Source organism: Ranitomeya variabilis, chromosome 5, assembly GCF_051348905.1.
Source record: "Ranitomeya variabilis isolate aRanVar5 chromosome 5, aRanVar5.hap1, whole genome shotgun sequence".
Taxonomy (NCBI): Eukaryota; Metazoa; Chordata; class Amphibia; order Anura; family Dendrobatidae; genus Ranitomeya; species Ranitomeya variabilis.
In genome coordinates, this window is record NC_135236.1 from 533464175 (window position 1) to 533482972 (window position 18798).

The 18798-nt window shown below is 42.7% G+C and overlaps 1 long non-coding RNA gene across 1 annotated transcript in view; it reads left to right on the plus strand.

Annotated features, from left to right (window-relative positions):
- LOC143773815 (uncharacterized) overlaps positions 1 to 9706 on the plus strand; it is a 30764-nt gene extending 21058 nt beyond the window's left edge. Inside the window, exons 2-3 of the long non-coding RNA XR_013215379.1 lie at positions 5488 to 5596; positions 8307 to 9706. This is a non-coding gene — a long non-coding RNA (uncharacterized LOC143773815). The remainder of the gene's footprint in view (positions 1 to 5487; positions 5597 to 8306) is intronic.
- The last annotated feature ends 9092 nt before the right edge of the window (positions 9707 to 18798 follow it).

The window sequence follows — 18798 nt, forward strand, 5'->3', positions numbered from 1 at the left end:
AGAAACTATCTCTCCAGGCAGAAGTAATTTCAGACTGTAGGGTTATCTCTTTTTTTTGTATATGCATCCCTCCCAATCTCATTAAAAGGATCTGCAGTCCTTCCCATCTGCAAAGTAATCAGTGAGAAATCATACATACGGTCCACTCCATCAGCAGATGAATTATTCAGTGCTGGTAAATCATTTTCGCTGTAGTCATACAGATAAAAAATAATAATGGTCTCATAAAAGAATATACTCCTTGCTTTGTTCTGCAGATGAGCAGCAGAATTAGATCCTCTATATCTTGTACCTTATTTAGGGTATAACAAAAGGTGATGGATATCCTGCTAAGAGAGCACATTTTTAGCCATTGAGACAGATACTAAAAGAAGCATTATGAATATTACTCCTCTTCACACTGTGAATACAGAAAAATCTAGGTATTTCTGATGCTTTGTATTCAAACCCAACTAGTCACATATATTTGGTCGCTATTACTGTTTGTTTTCTCCAATACGTACATGTACATGCATATACTATTACGGCACATGTCAACTGTGGGTTTATAGATTGGGCTTAGAAGCTCCATATCTAAGTTCGATTACTGCTGCGATGTTTAACACCCTAAATCTCTGATAGTGGTACTTAAGTGGTGCAATCAGCGTGATGAGAAAATGTAATCACCTATCATCCTCCTGTTATGTGAACTATTAATACTGTTGGATTGCCTTGGCCGTCAGGAATCTACTGAAGACCCCCATATGGCTGCACTTCGTTAGAGATCCTTATTTGTCTATATGCTGCGATATTTCATTATTTTCAAAAAGGAGAAACATTGGAGTTTTTGGCAAAATTTCTATAACAACCTTTATTGAAACAGACCATCAAACATATATTAACAAACAAGATTTAAAAGATGTGATTAAAAAGGACACCAACACTGGCCGCACTCAGTACTACATGTAATACTAAAGGGCTGCAATCAACATGATATTTTAAGGACTCCATCACCTACAATGTCCATCCACCTGCTTCCAAAGGTTAATGGAGGGAGGACATTAATCAATATAGCCCAGTGGCTGTCGTAGAATCTTCTCTGGGGATTCCTCTCCCATACTGCCCCCTTAAAACATATGGTCACAAAAATCAACCTATGTTAAGTTGAATAAAAGGGTCATCTTACCAAGACTGAAGTACACCGCTGGATGCACCCTGACAACCCCGTTTTGCCGCTCTATAGCCTTGCTTTCTCAAGGGGAGGTGTGTTAATGGTTTCCTACAGGACCTTTTATATTCATGGTAACCGGTCATGTGTGTATCATATGACCGGCCACCGCTGGGCTGTGTATGGCGCATGCGCCCGCGGTCGGCGGCACCATACCCACGTGACCAGGCACATTGCCATCCAACATCCAAGAGGAGGCCAAACCCCCAGTCAGGCACTAGCTATGACAGAACGCCGGATGACGCGGGGCAGCAACGGATGGCAAACCGGCGCATTCGCACCACAACCGCAGCGGTCAGATAGAAAAAACACATAACCCGATAAAGATATTGTAATGTGCATGCATCAAATAAATATTACAAAAATTTAACAACATTTTTTTTTTTACATGCTTTTAAGATCATAACAACAATAGATGATAATACAAGAAATGGGATTTTTTTCCATATCTTTGTGCTTCCATTCCGCAAAAGAATGATTTCTTCATAGGGCATTCCAGGGAAATAACGAGGTCAGCGAAATGACAATCAGGTAAAGTCCATCACACCGCAGAAGAGAGACTAACATTTAAAACTATGCAAGAAAAAACAATAATTAAAATCTAAATCAAAACACACAGAATGCTGTCTTTTTTCTTCTGTGTTCTTTTTAATTTTTTGGAGGATTTTAGTCCTCTTTTGTGGCTTTATTATAAGTTTAGGTATAAGAAGATAGCAAAGCATTTCCAAGTTGCCCTTTCCATAGTTTGAAATGTAATTAAGAAATGGCAGTAAACAGGAACAGTAGAGGTTAAGATAAGATCTGGAAAACCAAACAACATTTCAGTGAGAGCTGCTCATAGGATTGCTAGAGAGGCAAATCAGAACCCTTGCTTGACTGCAAAAAAATTCAGAAAGATTTAGCAGACATAAGAACGAGTCATCAGAAGAAAACCTATTTTTTACTCTCAAAAGTCAGCATCATGAGTATGTAAAAGAACATCTATACAAGCTTGAATCATTTTGGAAACAAGTCCTATTGAGCTTAAAATAGAACTCTTTTGCCACAATGATCAAAAGTATGTGTGGAGAAAAAAGGGCATAGAATTTGAGGAAAGGAAAACTAACCAACCATTAATTATGGGGTTGATCAATCATGCGTTGAGGTTGTGTTGCAGCCAATGGCAGGGCGAACATTTCACAGGTAGAAGGAAGAATTGATTCAATGACATTTCAACAAATTCTTGATGCAAACATAACACCTTCTGTAAAAAAGCTGAAGTTGAAAGGAGGATGGCTTCTACAAATGGGTAATGATCCTAAACACACATCAAAGTCCACAATAGACAACCTCAAAAGGCGCAAGCTGAAGGTTTTACAATTGCCCCTACAGACCCCTGATCTGAACATCATTGAAAACCTGCAGCTGGACCTCAAAATAGCAGTGCATGCAAGACAACCAAGGAATCTCACAGAAAAGGAAGACTTTTTCAAGGAAGAATGGATGAAAATCTCTCAATCAAGAAGTGAAAGACTTTTGACTGGCTACAAAAAGCATTTGCAAGCTGTGATACATGCAAAAGGGGGTGCTACTAGGTACTAACCATACAGGGTTCCCAACCTTATGCATAGGCCCATTTTCTTTTTTGGAATTTTTAAAATTTAAAGATGAAAATATATATTGTTTTTGCCTAAAATACAAAGGAAATGTGTCCTCTTTAATTTTAAGCCTGTAAGAGATCATTTAGTCTTCAACTTGCTTAACTGTTAACTCTAACAGTAATTTTGAAATTTTGACCAAGGGTGCCCAAGCTTTTCATACCATTTTATGGTCCCCTTTCTACATGAAAAAAAAAAAGAAAAACAACAAAAAAAAAAAACAATTATTCTCACCTTCTTCTGCTCCCTCGATGTGCGGCATCCTATTCGTCATCCTCTTCCTGGGACAAGCAGGAGGGGTCCCGTTGATCCTATTTGTTCTTTGTTACTTGAAGAAGAAATTGGTTGCACTTTGAAATGCATAGAGAAGAAAGAAAAGAAACCATTATTTTATAATACTTCTGGTGTCTGGCGTTTCTTCACAAGCTGGCAGGGTAGATATGGACCATAAACTATGTTTTATTTACATTCGCCTGAAGTGTATTGCGGCGCTGGGACTCTCTGGCTCTCTGTGCTGCAATACACATCTCCAGCCAATCAGAGGCTGGCAGCTGACATCAACGTGCCTGATATGGAGACCCATGACTTCACTGCCATGAGACGTTAAATGCCTGGCACGCCAATGTCAGCTGCCGGACTCTGATTGGCTGGCGGCGTATATTGTAGCACAGGAAGCCAGAGAGTCCCGTCTCTGCAATACACTTCAGCTGAATGTGCATCATCAGATCCATATCCAGCTGCAGTAGGCACTGGGGTCGGTGGGCCCCCTTTTTCAATGTGCCTAGTCACGGTCACTGCCTGTGCAATAGCGATCGTTATGCCCCTGTTTGAAAGAAGAAGGATTACAATTAGTGATGAGCCAGTACTCGAGTTTCTCCGAGCATGCACGGGTGGTTTCCGAGTATTTTGGCGTGCTTGGAGATGTAGTTTATGTTGAATGATTTGCCGCTGCTAGACAGCTTGAATACTTGTGGGAATTCCCTAACAAACAGGCAACCCCCACATGTATTCAGGCTGTCTAGCAGTCGCAAATCATACAGCTGCATCGACATAAACTAAATCTCCGAGCACTAACAAATACTCGTAGATCACCCGAGCATGCTTGGAGAAACTCGAGTAACGAGCACATTCGCTCATCACTAATTATAATTGCCAAGAGGCCAAGAACAGCAAGTCACACAAAAGCAAAAGACCAAGTAGATGGTACTTTGGAATGATTTTCTGAAGGTAGAACCACATAAATTTTAGAAAGGAACCTCTCATCTGATTCATGCAGCCCAAACTAAAAGCCATATGAATCAGAGCCTGGCTGCATGATTGCAGCAAGGTATATCTTTCTCTGGCTCAGACATTTCAGGGAAAATGTAGTTTGAAGATCCATGTGCCACTCTAGTTGATTGACATGTCTCCCTGGCATTTTAAAAATGTATACCTGGCTGTAATTGTGCAGAAGGGTGAGAAAGAGAGACCTTGCTGCGAGAAAAAAGTAGACTCTTATGGGAGGAGGAGACATTATACATGGGGAATGGAGAAAAGAAAAAGGAAAGTATAATTTCAGGCTGATTATAAACAGGAATTGTTTACAGCTAATAAAAGAAGATGGAAATAAAAATCATCTTATGAGTCAGTAACTTCTATTTTTGCAGGTCATATTCGTAAATTTGCTTGCACTAAAATAATCTTGTGCAGTGCAGCAACTAACCAAAGGCCAGTCCTGGATGAAAGAAGAGGCTTTGGGAGACTTTAACAGAGTTAGTGCAACACTTACCATCAGTTTCAATAGATTTTTTTTTTTATAACATAAACATATTAAAAAAATGTTATATGAACACTGCAAATGAAATTGCAACACCATCACGGGAAAGACATAGAATTATAATTATAAAAATCTCTGGATCAATAGATATGTTAATGATATGCAAAAATGGAAATAACATTTTCAAAATAACTCTATTTATTCAGTATCAAGCATGCTCACCACATGCACAAATACACACACTTACATGGCTTGGTATGATTTCATTTAGGGTATTAAAGGTTTTTTTTGCCATGAACAAAAGTTAATTTTAATCAACAGATCTTGGAATAATAGTACCACAATTCAATGTATTTAAATATAACATTCTTGTTTTGAGATAATCTTTTAAATGTCCCCTGCTGTGTAAATGTGCTCAATGGGAAACAAGTCTGGAAAAGCTGAAGGCCACCCGTAGCATGTTTAGTCCATGCAGGCCGGTTATAGTAGCATCAGCACAGCACGTCTTGGGGTTGTCATGTACAAAACTGCTACTAGGACACTTCAGAAAAATGGCCATACTGGTGAATTCCACAACTAGATCAATCAGAAAATGGCTGTAAGAAAATAAAAGCGCAATAGGCTCTTATCTGAGTATAAGGAGATAACACAAGATGTACAAGTCTATAATTAAGTGATCTTTTCTTGTAGGTGATTTGGGGAAATTTGCTTCATTTGGCACCAATATCTGAGTGCACTAGTAGGATGTACCATTGTTTATTAAGAATTTCTTGTACTTTCAATGTCCCTTTGTCATATGTTGTTATAAATCTAGTTACATCTGCATCCATTGGTAGGGGTTTTGGATTCAATAATTCCGATCTCATTCTCCTTTTGCCTCTTTAAAGGCCTATTTAAAGATATTTTGCAGATATCCTCTTTCCAGGAACCTAATCCTAAGCTCCCCAGCTTGAATGTCAAAGAGTTTTCAGTTGAACAGTTTCTACGCACCCTCAGGTACTGCCTTTTTAGATGATTTGGGAGACTACTATTCCATTCGAGTAAGGCATTGATGGCTGTGGTTTTCTAAATGTTGATGTTTTTATCTCACTATTTGAACTCTTTTCAATCACTATGTCGAGGTATGGCAAGGAGGAAAAATCATCAACAGAAGTGAAATATAGGCCACAATCATTACGATTAAATGGAACCAGTCAGCAGAATTGTGCACAGTAACCTACAGACAGTCTCAAGTTGGCGCCGTTATACTGATTACAAGGATGCCTTGGTTGATGAAATCTGTCTTGTGGTTGTTGTTTAATCTTTATTTTCAGTTTTGAGGGTCAACATTGACTTTTAAGATTGCTACTTCCTATAGGTTGTAATAGAGTTCTAGTCATCTTCCTCTCTGAAGAGACAATTTACAGGATCAGCCTGAAATTTCACCCAAAAGCAAAATATCCCTAAAATTTTGAAATTTTGAGAGTAGTGCATACATGTTTATATAAAGTGGGGGGGAAAAAAGTAATTAGTCAGCCACCAATTGTGCAAGTTATCCCACTTAAAAAGATGAGAGTGGCCTGTAATTGACATCATAGGTACACCACAACTATGAGTTAAAATGAGAAAACAAATCCAGAAAATCACTTTGTCTGATTTGGCAAGATTTATTATGAAAGTTATGGAGGAAAATAAGTATTTGGTCACCTAAAAACATGCAAGATTTCTGGCTGTCACAGACCTGTGACTACTTCTTTAAGAAGCTCCTCTGTCCTCCATTCATTGCCTGTAGTAATGGCACCTGTTTGAACTTGTTATCAGTATAAAAGACACCTGTTGACAACTTCAAACAGTCACACTCTAAACTCCACTATGGTGAAGACCAAAGAGCTGTCGAAGGACACCAGAAACAAGATTGTAGCACTGCACCAGACGGAAAGACAATAGGTGCAATATGTGCAATAGGCAAGCAGCTTGATGTGATAAAATCAACAGTGGGAGCAATAATAAAAAGATGGAAGACATTCAAGACCACTGATATTCTCCCTCGATCTGGGGCTCCACACAAGATCTCATTCCGTCGGGTCAAAATGATCACAAGAACGGTGAGCAAAAGTCCCAGAACCACATGAGGGAACCTAGTGAATGGCCTGCATAGAGCTGGAAACACAGTAACAAAGGCTACCATCAGTAACACACTATGCTGCCAGGGACTCAGATCCTGCAGTGCCAGACGTGTCCCCTTGCTTAAGCCAGTACATGTCCGGGTCCATTTGAATTTTGCTGGAGAGCATTTTGATTATCCACAAAGATTATTGGGAGAATGTCATATGGTCTGATGAAACCAAAGTAGAACTTTGGTGAAAACAAACCTTGTTGTGTTTGGAGGAGACAGAATGCAGAGTTGCATCCAAAGAACACCATACCTACTGTGAAGCATGGGGGTGTCGACATCATGCTTTGAGGCTGTTTCTCTGCAAAGGGACCAGGACTGATCCATGTACATAAAAGAATGAATAGGGCCATGTATCGTGAGATTTTGAGTGGAAACCTCCTTCCATCAGCAAGGGCATTGAAGATAAAACATGGATGGGTCTTTCAGCATGATAATGATCCCAAGCACACCACCACTGCAATGAAGGAGTGGCTTCATAAGAAGCATAAGAAGGTCCTGGAGTGGCCTAGCCAGTCTCCAGATCTCAACCCCATAGAAAACCATTGGAGGGAGTTGAAAGTCCGTGTTGCCCAGCGACAAGCCCAAAACATCACTGCTCTAGTGGAGATCTGCATGGAAGAATGAGCCAACATACCAACAATAGTGTGTGCCAACCTTGTGAAGACTTACAGAAAACTTTTGACCTTTGTCATTGCCAACAAAGGATATATAACAAAATAATACTTTTTTTCCACCATAATTTGCAAAATAAATCTTCCCAAATCAGGCAAGGTGATTTTCTGGATTTGTTTTCTCATTTTGACTCTCATAGTTGTGGTCTACCTATGATTGATGTCAATTACAGGCCTCTCTCATCTTTTTAAGTGGGAGCACAATTGGTAGCTGGCTGAATACTATATATATATATATATATATATATATATATATATATATATATATATATATATACACACACTGCTTTCAAAATGTTAGGGATATTTGGCTTTTCAGTGAAATTTCATATATAGAGGAAATGAGGGCACATTGATCATCCCTTTAAAGTTCTCTTCTTTATTCGAAAGTCAGGTTGCAGGAGTAAACCCTTGTCCACAAAATGTATTCCGTTCATTTCTAGGATATTATATAATTATGCAATCAGTATGGGTTCAACTAATGAGACCAAGCACTAGAACTAGGGGCATTTAATGTTTAACTAGACGATGTGCTGTTCTCTCAATCTTGGAATTACATAGACCCCTTAAGAGAAAATACCGGTATACTGTCTAGTCACGAAATGTATCTTCAATAGACATCACTAATGGATGTGGAAAACACTAGAAAGATGGGGAACTTTGTTATACAGACAGACAGACAGATAGGAATATAGATTAATCTGCATAGCAGAGGGTGTAAATGACATGAAAAAAAATGAGGTAATTACCTTTCCTTTCCCCTGAGAATTAAATGCTTTACCTTTGAAACTAAAGCATGATTTTGGTGTTGCTTTTACCTGTGCAAGGTCATTTACTGCTGTTTTGTCTCATTTTTTCTTTACTTTATATCCCTTAACAGCATCTCTTCTTATCATGTCTCGAGATCCAAGACATCTTGCTCAAATCATCTATTCCATGGGTGATAAGATCAGAAGAAGCGAGAACACAAAGATAGAAGCTCAACAGGTTCTCCTTCAAACCACATCTACAAGGAGTGTCTTTCTCTTTTGAACATATTTCATGTTCAAGTGCAGAAACATTGTCAGACTTAACATTGAAAAAGTATAAAAAATACCAAAACTGAAATTTGTGAATTGGTTAGTAACCGTTGTGCAATGACTGTTTTAGATGATATTTATTTATTCTGGTATATAGCACAATTACTATTGTAAAATATTGTGACTTTAGATTAAAAAATATAATTTTAATTCAGATACGCTGTATATTCTATGAAAACGTTGAACACCACTGTGTAAAGTGGATTGATGCAGTGCATCACACTGCTTAAATTGGTGTTTTTGATGAATATATTGCATACATTTTGATTTACCGTAGATCACCACTTCCAGACATTAATGGTATATTATTAATGTATGCGAATACTACCTTTTTAGTGACAATAGCATATCACAATTGAATCCCTTTCCTAAATGTTGACCTGCCTGCTAGTAGCGGATCTCCAGGGAACCAGGAATTGAAAGCGATATGGGAAATTACCAATAGCTATACACTTATGTGGTATTACATGACATTCTTTCATATGCAATGGATGACAGTTTTGAAATTTTGATTGCTACTTTTTTGTAACACATTTCTACTCCGTTTAATAAAGAGGACATGGGTTGTCCTGACATGAAAATATCTCTAAAATATAGTGACAATGTATGTATTATTTATTGTGCCATCAGTGGGTGTGGACCCACTGCTCCACTCTCCGAGACTACCCTGGAGGGGCCGGACTACGTGGCCACCTGATCTTTTCTAGAGTCTCTTATGGTGAGGTATGGCTTGGGCCACAGGATAGCCACTTGTGCCACTCCAGGGCAGTGTCTGGACCTGCAGCACCTGATCAGCATGTCAAGGCAGGTATTCATGGTACAGAGGGCACAAGCAAAGACATAGTCAATCAATTCTAGGTCAGGGCATGCAGCACATGTTCAAGATACAAAGCCGAGGTCAGGAGCAGAGTGATTGGAAGGAATGGGTGGACTAGCTGGGTTGGTAACAGGAGATAAAACAGGAACACACCTTGACTGGAAGCTAGAACAGACTACTGATTAGAAATAGAGTTCAATCATCAATGTATATTCCGTGTACCACTCCACAGTTCATGCTGACTTGGCACAGCCCTCCTCAAAGTTGTAAAGCTGCAGTCAAATCCAAAAATCCAAGGCACCCATGATCCTTCTTCACAAAAACTTTATTGACCCCAGTGTACACATAAGGGGAAAAGCACACAACAATAATGGTGCTAAAGCATAATTAGAATGTAAAGCGATATGAGGCAGCATACTCGCACTACAAGGCTAATTGTTATTCATCCTATAATCATTAAATAAGGACACATATTACTAGATAAACTGAAGTACATTAAAGTAATTAATTATTCAAACCTTGGGACTCATAGTATTTAATTTATGAATCCACATAACTTCCTTTTTCTTCAAACACATAATCCAATCCCCTCCTCATCCCAAAGGTTGTAGATAGTCAATGACTTGAAATATCAATGGTCTGAAATTATGCATTTTATCAAGAAAGTTGTCATGAAATGTCATGGACTGTGGGCACGTACCTGATCCCTTGAACTAGTGGATCCCTAGTCTATCCCATAGGTTCTCGTTCCTATCTATATTCCTAACTCAACCCTTATCTGATTCTTCCGACCCAAGGATGTGAGGTGTCGATGTGTATAGGAAAACACTAAAGGTACCTTCACACTAAACGATATCGCTAGCGATCCGTGACGTTGCAGCATCCTGGCTAGCGATATCGTTTAGTTTGACACGCAGCAGCGATCAGGATCCTGCTGTGATATCGCTGGTCGTTGAATAAAGCTCAGAACTTTATTTGGTCGTCAGACCGGCGTTTATCGTCAGGTTTGACACCAAAAGCAACGATACCAGCGATGTTTTACGCTGGTAACTAGGGTAAATATCGGGTTACTAAGCGCAGGGCCGCGCTTAGTAACCCGATGTTTACCCTGGTTACCAGCGTAAAAGTAAAAAAAACAAACAGTACATACTCACCTGCGCGTCCCCTGCCGTCCGCTTCCTGCTCTGACTGAGCACCGGCCCTAAAGTGAAAGTAAAAGCACAGCGGTGACGTCACCGCTCTGCTGTTAGGGCCGGCGCTCACACAGTGTAGGAAGCGGACGGCAGGGGACGCGCAGGTGAGTATGTACTGTTTGGTTTTTTTACTTTTACGATGGTAAGCAGGGTAAACATCGGGTTACTAAGCGCGGCCCTGCACTTAGCAACCCGATGTTTACCCTGGTTACCCGGGGACCTCGGCATCGTTGGTCGCTGGAGAGCGGTCTGTGTGACAGCTCTCCAGCGATCAAACAGCGACGCTGCAGCGATCGGCATCATTGTCGCTATCGCTGCAGCGTCGCTTAATGTGAAGGTACCTTAACTAGATAGACAGGATGACAGACAGGGATAAAAGAAACAGACAGGGATAATAGAAAACTACAATCATACAAATGCCCTCACAAAACAGAGCATGAAACAGGAAGGAAAAAATTGGAAGTAGAAAACAAATCTGATAATCTGATAGGATAAGTAAAAACACCAACTACAAACACTGAACTTTCTCCTTCACCACCAAAACCAGGAAATAGAACTATCACTGGCAGCTCCCAAGTGACAGTGGAAGCATATATACAGTTAGGTCCATATATATTTGGACAGAGACGACATTTTTCTAATTTTGGTTATAGACATTACAACAATGAATTTTAAGCAAAACAATTCAGATGCAGTTGAAGTTCAGACTTTCAGCTTTCATTTGAGGGTATCCACATTAAAATTGGATGAAGGGTTTAGGAGTTTCAGCTCTTTAACAAATGCCACCCTGTTTTTAAAGGGACCAAAAGTAATTGGACAATTGACTCCAAGGCTATTTCATGGACAGGTGTGGGCAGTCCCTTCGTTATGCCATTCTAAATTAAGCAGATAAAAGGCCTGGAGTTGATTTGAGGTGTGGTGCTTGCATTTGGAAGGTTTTGCTGTGAAGTAAACATGCGGTCAAAGGAGCTCTCCATGCAGGTGAAACAAGCCATCCTTAAGCTGCGAAAACAGAAAAAAAAAACATCCGAGAAATTGCTACAATATTAGGAGTGGCAAAATCAACAGTTTGGTGCATCCTGAGAAAGAAAGAAAGCACTGGTGAACTCATCAATGCAAAAAGACCTGAGCGCCCACGTAAGACAACAGTGGGGGATGATCGCAGAATAATCTCCATGGTGAAGAGAAACCCCTTCATAACAGCCAACCAAGTGAACAACACTCTCCAGGAGGTAGGCGTATCAATATCCAAATCTACTATAAAGAGAAAACTGCATGAAAGTAAATACAGAGGGTTCACTGCACGGTGCAAGCCACTCATAAGCATCAAGAATAAAAAGGCTAGACTGGACTTTGCTAAAAAAAACAACTAAAAAAGCCAGCACAGTTCTGGAAGAACATTCTTTGGACAGATGAAACCAAGATCATCCTCTACCAGAATGATGGAAAGAGAAAAGTATGGCGAAGGCGTGGTGCAGCTCATGATCCAAAGCATACCACATCATCTGTAAAACACGGCGGAGGCAGTGTGATGGCTTGGGCATGCATGGCTGCCAGTGGCACTGGGTCACTAGTGTTTATTGATGATGTGACACAGGACAGAAGCAGCCGAATTAATTCTGAGGTATTCAGAGCCATACTGTGTGCTCAGATCCAGCCAAATGCAGCCAAACTGATTGGTCGTCGTTTCATACTACAGATGGACAACGACTCAAAACATAAAGCCAAAGCAACCCAGGAGTTTATTAAAGCAAAGAAGTGGAATATTCTTGAATGGCCAAGTCAGTCACCTGATCTCAACCCAATTGAGCATGCATTTCACTTGTTAAAGACTAAACTTCAGACAGTAAGGCCCACAAACAAACAGCAACTGAAAACCACCGCAGTGAAGGCCTGGCAGAGCATCAAAAAGGAGGAAACACAGCGTCTGGTGATGTCCATGAGTTTAAGACTTCAGGCAGTCATTGCCAACAAAGTGGTTTCAACCAAGTACTAGAAATGAACATTTTCTTTAAAATTATTTAATCTGTCCAATTACTTTTGGTCCCTTTAAAAACAGGGAGGCACATGTTAAGGAGTTGAAACTCCTAAACCCTTCATCCAATTTTAATGTGGATACCCCAAATGAAAGCAGAAAGTCTGAACTTCAACTGCATCTGAATTGTTTTGTTTAAAATTCATTGTAACCAAAATTAGAAAAATGTTGTCTGTGTCCAAATATATATGGACCTAACTGTACACCAGAGGGGAGTGATCAACACTGAAAGGCTGATACAATTCAGGATGGAGAACACCAGGAGATAAACTGAACTGAATAACCCTTGTCTTGACAGCAAGGAAACCTGCACTGTTTAATACAATGGTGAAACAGTTCTAATCAGTGCACGGGTTTGTGTTACCAGACGCTGCAATCTGTTGGCCCACCTCTGTAGCGGTATCTCTATGACAGAAGTGTCGTGGGATGGTTGGATCAATTTTTTGGTACAAATATTAGATTTATGTTGTCCAATTCTACTGTTTACTTGTTGTATTGTCTCATCTATACATCGAAGACCACAGGGATAAGTGATGAAGTAGATGGCAAAATCTGTATCACAAGCCTAGAAATCCCTAAAAAAATCTCTTTTCTGTTTGGATATGTCTAAAAACGTTGTTGCAATTACAACCGAACAAACAGGGAAAAGTACGTTTCCTTGGTTGCGCTAAAAACCATTGTGGAGGATTTCTAGAACCCAAATCTGCCCTCACCAATTCATTCCATAGAAATTTAACCCTACGAAAAGCCATAATGGGAGGTTGCCTGAACTACTTTGTCCTGGATGGGTGGGAATCACTTATTAGGCTAGTATTTCAGTAGAATCTGACCAATAGTTTGACTATGTGGACAGTATGTAGAAGCAAATGGCAGATATTTGTTCCCTTTTCTTCTCCTAGGGAAAGATATATTGAGAAATTGGAAGTGGTCTATTTTAAATCCTTTATGAGATATTCTTTTGGTCGAAGTCATTTCACTGTGTGTAATACTTTTTTTTCAAGGATCAGACACAATTCTTTCAATCCTCTTAAATTGACTGGTTGGAAGGGATTTTACCATTGAGATGGGGTGGAAGCTGCCATACCTTAAGAGCAGTGATGAGCGAATTTGTTTAGAAAACAATCGCCAAACATAAATTCGGCACAAATATGGTGTTAGGGCTAGCGGAACTCACCAAATGGATATAGAGACTTTATTATAATATATGCACTCATCAGAAGAAATACAAGAGAATGTGGCAACACTCACCAGTCCAAGTGTGGTTCAATTCCTTTATTGCAGCATGTAAAACACAGCCGTTGTGTTCGTAGCCCGGGGTGGTGAAGCAGAGAAGGAGGTGAGCAGGATGTGACGACAGCTGTTTTGCGCCTACAATAGCGCTTCCACAGGTAGGTGTGAAACAGCTGCCGCATTCTCTTGTATTTCTTCTGATGAGTGCATCTCTTATTCATGCGGGCACCTCTACCTGGATATCAGGCTCCTGTGTGACACGCTTTGGATAGAACGCAGTTGGTCTCGGATCGTGGGGCAGCTGTGCGGCTTTACTTTTTTCTACTATGGACATAATAATATATGCGTTTGCAGCCCGGGGTCCACCGTGCAGGAGAACCTGCTGCTAGCAAATGGGGGAACTAAATGGTGGTATGAGCTACCTCTGTTACTTCACAGAGTAGCTGTGAACTCAAAGCACTGTGCCCTGTTAACCTTCACAGTGGCACAGGCTAACTACCCAAATGAGAGCAGTCAGTGGTCATGCACGCACACAAAACTCCTTGCCGGAGGTGCCAGCATGCTAGGGCCTATTTCAGCCGGGTCCCTGAACACAATCATACGTGACCACACTGGTGCAAAGTACAACATAGAACAATACTAGCGCATGGCCGTGAGGCCATGCGCACCTTAAATAGTTGCAGCACGAACAGGACCTTCCTAGAAGGACCAATGAGAGGCTACCACAGAGCGTGAGCACCTACAGGACCTTCCTGAAGGACCAATGGCCTTAGCTGCAGTGTCTGATCATGTGACCCTCGATCTCCACTGAGAGATCTTACTCTGGGCATGCTCAGAATGAGAAAAGCAGGACTTAGTCCCAGAAGCGTCTGCTCGCCACTGCCCAGCACCGACTCCAATGGCAGAAGCAGGAAAAGCAGCAATAACTCTCTGTACAGTCAAACTGAGCGAGACGCTGGGACCGATGTCTCTGCTCAGCAGGCTCCACTGCGGCAGGAGAAGAATGGGAGACCACAGTGGAGATGGCCCAAGATTCCTCCTGTGCAGAGGCGGAAACTCAACCCCTAACATTACCCCCCTCTCTAGGGCCCCCCCTCCTTGGGCCTCGCTACGTTCGAAGGCAGCAATGAGCTGCGGAGCCCAAATGTGCTCAGCAGGCTCACAAGGACCTATCCTCAGGACCATAACCCTTCCAGTCCACCAAATAAAATTTTTTGCCACGAACCACCTTGCACCCCAAAATAGCGTTCACCTCGTAATCGTCCGTAGATGAACCCGATGTCCCGGCAGATGACTCAGAAACCCGGGACATGTGTACGGGCTTAAGGAGGGGCACATGAAAGGTGTCGGTGATACCTAGGCGTGGAGGAAGGGCTAGACGGTAGACCACAGGGTTAACCTGTTCGAGGACCTTGAAGGGTCCTTAGTAGTGAGGTGCAAACTTTGTGGACTCAACACGCAGCCTGATGTTACGGGCGGAGAGCCACACTAAGTAAGTCGCCAGGAGCAAAGGTCGGGGCAGGGTGCCGATGTGCATCGGCAGAGGACCTCATTCTCTCCTTGGAGGCCTGGATAGCATCCTGAGTGCGGTCCCAAATGTCTCGTGCCTCCACTGCCCAGTCTGCCACCCTGGAATCAACAGAAGACACGGGCATAGGCACAGGAACCCGCAGATGTTGGCCGTAATTAAGGAGGAAAGGAGTCTGACCGGTGGAGTCGGCTACAGCATTGTTAAGGGCAAACTCAGCCCACAGTAACAAGGATGCCCAGTCATCCTGCCTGGCAGAAACAAAATGTCGCAAATAAGTGACCAGAGTCTGATTGGCCCTCTCAACCAACCCATTCATCTCGGGATGATAAACCGAGGAGAGATTTAACTCAATACTGAGTAGACGACAAAGCTCCCTCCAGAATCGAGACGCAAACTGGGGACCCCGGTCACTGACAATTTTGTCTGGCATACCGTGTAAACGAAAGATATGCTTGATGAACAAGGCTGCCAGAGCCCATGCAGACGGTAGCCATGGAAGAGGCACCAAATGAACCATTTTGAAAAAATGGTCGGTGATCACCCAGATAATGGTGCAGTTACGAGACTTGGGTAAGCCCACCACAAAGTCCATCCCGAACATCTCCCAAGGACTGTCCGCCACCGGCAGAGGATAAAGCAGTTGCCGAGGGGACTTGTTCTTTGCGCAAGAGAAATACACCCGAACATAGTCTGCGACATCACGAGCCATATGCGGCCACCAGTATGTCCTCGCCAGTAACTCAGATGTCCTTTTGGAACCAAAATGTCCACCCACCCTGGATGAGTGTGCCCAAGAGAGAACCTCCAGTCACAAACTGGATGGTACAAAAGTCTTGCCCGGAGGCACAGACTCAAGCGAAACCGGGGCCACGGTTCTCAGGCTCTCAGTGGGGACAATAAGCCAAGGCTCCTCTTCCTCCTCCACAGATGACACAACGGAGCAAGAGAGAGTGTCGGCACGAATGTTCTTCTCCCCAGAAAGGAAATGGAGGGTGAGATGAAAGTGGGAGAAGAACAAGGACCATCTGGCCTGGCGAGAATTTAACCGCTGGGCTGTCTGCGGGTACACCAAATTTTTATGATCTGTGAAGACTTGGAATGGAAAACGAGCTCCCTCCAAGAGATGTCTCCACTCCGAGAAGGCCAACTTCATGGCTAGCAACTCCCTGTCCCCGATGGAATAATTCCTCTCTGCTGGTGAGAAGGTCTTAGAAAAGAAGAAGCAAGGATGCTTCCGACCTTGAGCATCTTTTTGGAAGAGGACTGCTCCAGCACCAACAGATGAGTAGTGTTGAGCATTCCGATACTGCAAGTATTGGGTATCGGCCGATATTTGCTGTATCGGAATTCCGATACCGAGTTCTAATATTTTTGTGATATCGGAAATCGGAATCGGAAGTTCCCAGTGTATGGTTCCCAGGGTCTGGCGGAGAGGAGACTCTCCTTCAGGCCCTGGGATCCATATTCATGTAAAAAATAAAGAATTAAAATAAAAAATATGGATATACTTACCCCTCCGGCGGCCCCTGGACCTTAGCGATGTAACCAGCAGCCTCCATTCCTAAGAATGCAGTGAGTTTAGGACCTGCGATGACGTCGCGGCTTGTGATTGGTCACGTGACCAATCACAAGCCGCGACGTCATCGAAGGTCCTTAACTCTGCATTCTTAAGAACGGAGGCACCGCTAAGAGCAGGGGCCGCCGGAGGGGTGAGTATATCAATATTTTTTATTTTTATTATTTATTTTATACATGAATATGGATCCCAGGGCCTGAAGGAGAGTTTCCTCTCCTTCAGACCCTGGGAACCATTCCGATATTTTGTGTCCCATTGATATGCATTGGTATCGGGTATCGGTATCGGCGATATCTGATATTTTTTGGATATCGGCCGATCCAATCCGATACCGATACCTTTGCATATCGGAAGGTATCGCTCAACACTACAGATGAGGCATCCACCTCCATGATAAATGGCTTATCTACATCGGGGCGGTGTAGGATGGGAGTGCTAGCGAAGTGTGACTTTATGGAGTTAAAGGCCTTGGAGACCTCCTCAGACCACAATTTGGGATTTGCCCCTTTCTTGGTGAGGGCAACCAAGGGAGCTACAAAAGTTGAGAAGTGCGGAATGAACTGGCGATAATAATTAATGAACCCCATAAAGCGCTGCACCGCTTTAAGAGAATGGGGTTCCTGCCAGTCCATCACAGCCTGTAGTTTGGCAGGATCCATAGCCAATCCCTGGGCGGAGATGATATAGCCTAGGAAAGGTAAGGACTCCTGCTCGAACATACACTTCTCCAACTTGGCATAGAGGGAGTTTGCCCGCAGGAGGTCGAAGACTTTGCAAACATCTCTCTGATGGGAGTCAATATCTGGAGAGTAGATGAGAATATCATCCAGATAGACTACGACCGAGGTGGTGAGCATATCCCGGAAGATGTCATTCACAAAGTCTTGGAAAATGGCTGGGGCATTACAGAGCCCGAAGGGCATCACCAGATATTCATAGTGCCCATCCCTGGTGTTAAAAGCCGTCTTCCATTCATCCCCCTCACGGATGCGAATCAGGTTGTAAGCACCCCGCAGATATAGTTTAGTAAACACCCTTGCTCCCCGAAGCCTATCGAAGAGCTCAGTTTTCAGGTTCAAAGGATACTTATTTTTAATGGTGATAGCGTTAAGACCCCTGTAGTCTATGCATGGACGCAGTTCCCCACTCTTCTTCTGCACAAAGAAGAACCCAGCCCCGGCAGGTGACACTGACTTCCTGATGAACCCTCTTGCCAGATTCTCTTGAATGTACTGAGACATTGCCTCCATCTCTGGGAGAGATAACGGATAAACTCGTCCCCGAGGAGGCTCAGCACCAGGCAGGAGATCAATAGAACAGTCATAGGGGCGATGGGGCGGAAGGGTCTCTGCCGCCTTTTTGGAGAACACGTCTGCATAAGACCAATATTGCTTGGGGAGAGAGGATAGATCTGCGGGTACCTCTGTTGTAGCAACCTGAATGCACTCCCTCTGACACCTACCCCCACAAGATTCACCCCAACCCAAAATTCTGCCTGAGGACCACTCGATATGAGGAAAGTGGTACCTTAGCCATGGTATCCCCAACAGGACCTCATCATTTCCCTCAGGAATGACGAGCAGAGATATAATCTCCTGATGGGATGGCGACATGGACAGAGTAAGAGGGATGGTCTGGTGTGTTATCTGTGAGGGCAGTGTTGACCCATTCACCACTCGTACCATTACTGGTTGAGCTAGCATAACCAGGTGTATTGCGTGACATTGGGCGAAGGCTGAAGACATAAAATTGCCCTCCGCCCCAGAATCCACGCAGAGCTCTACCGAGTGGGAGGATGAGCCAATAATTATTGTCCCCTTAAAGGACAATTTGGAGGCAAACGTCGCCGTGTCTAGTGTACCTCCACCTACTACCACTAGACGCTGACGTTTCCTCGACCGCTGGGGACAT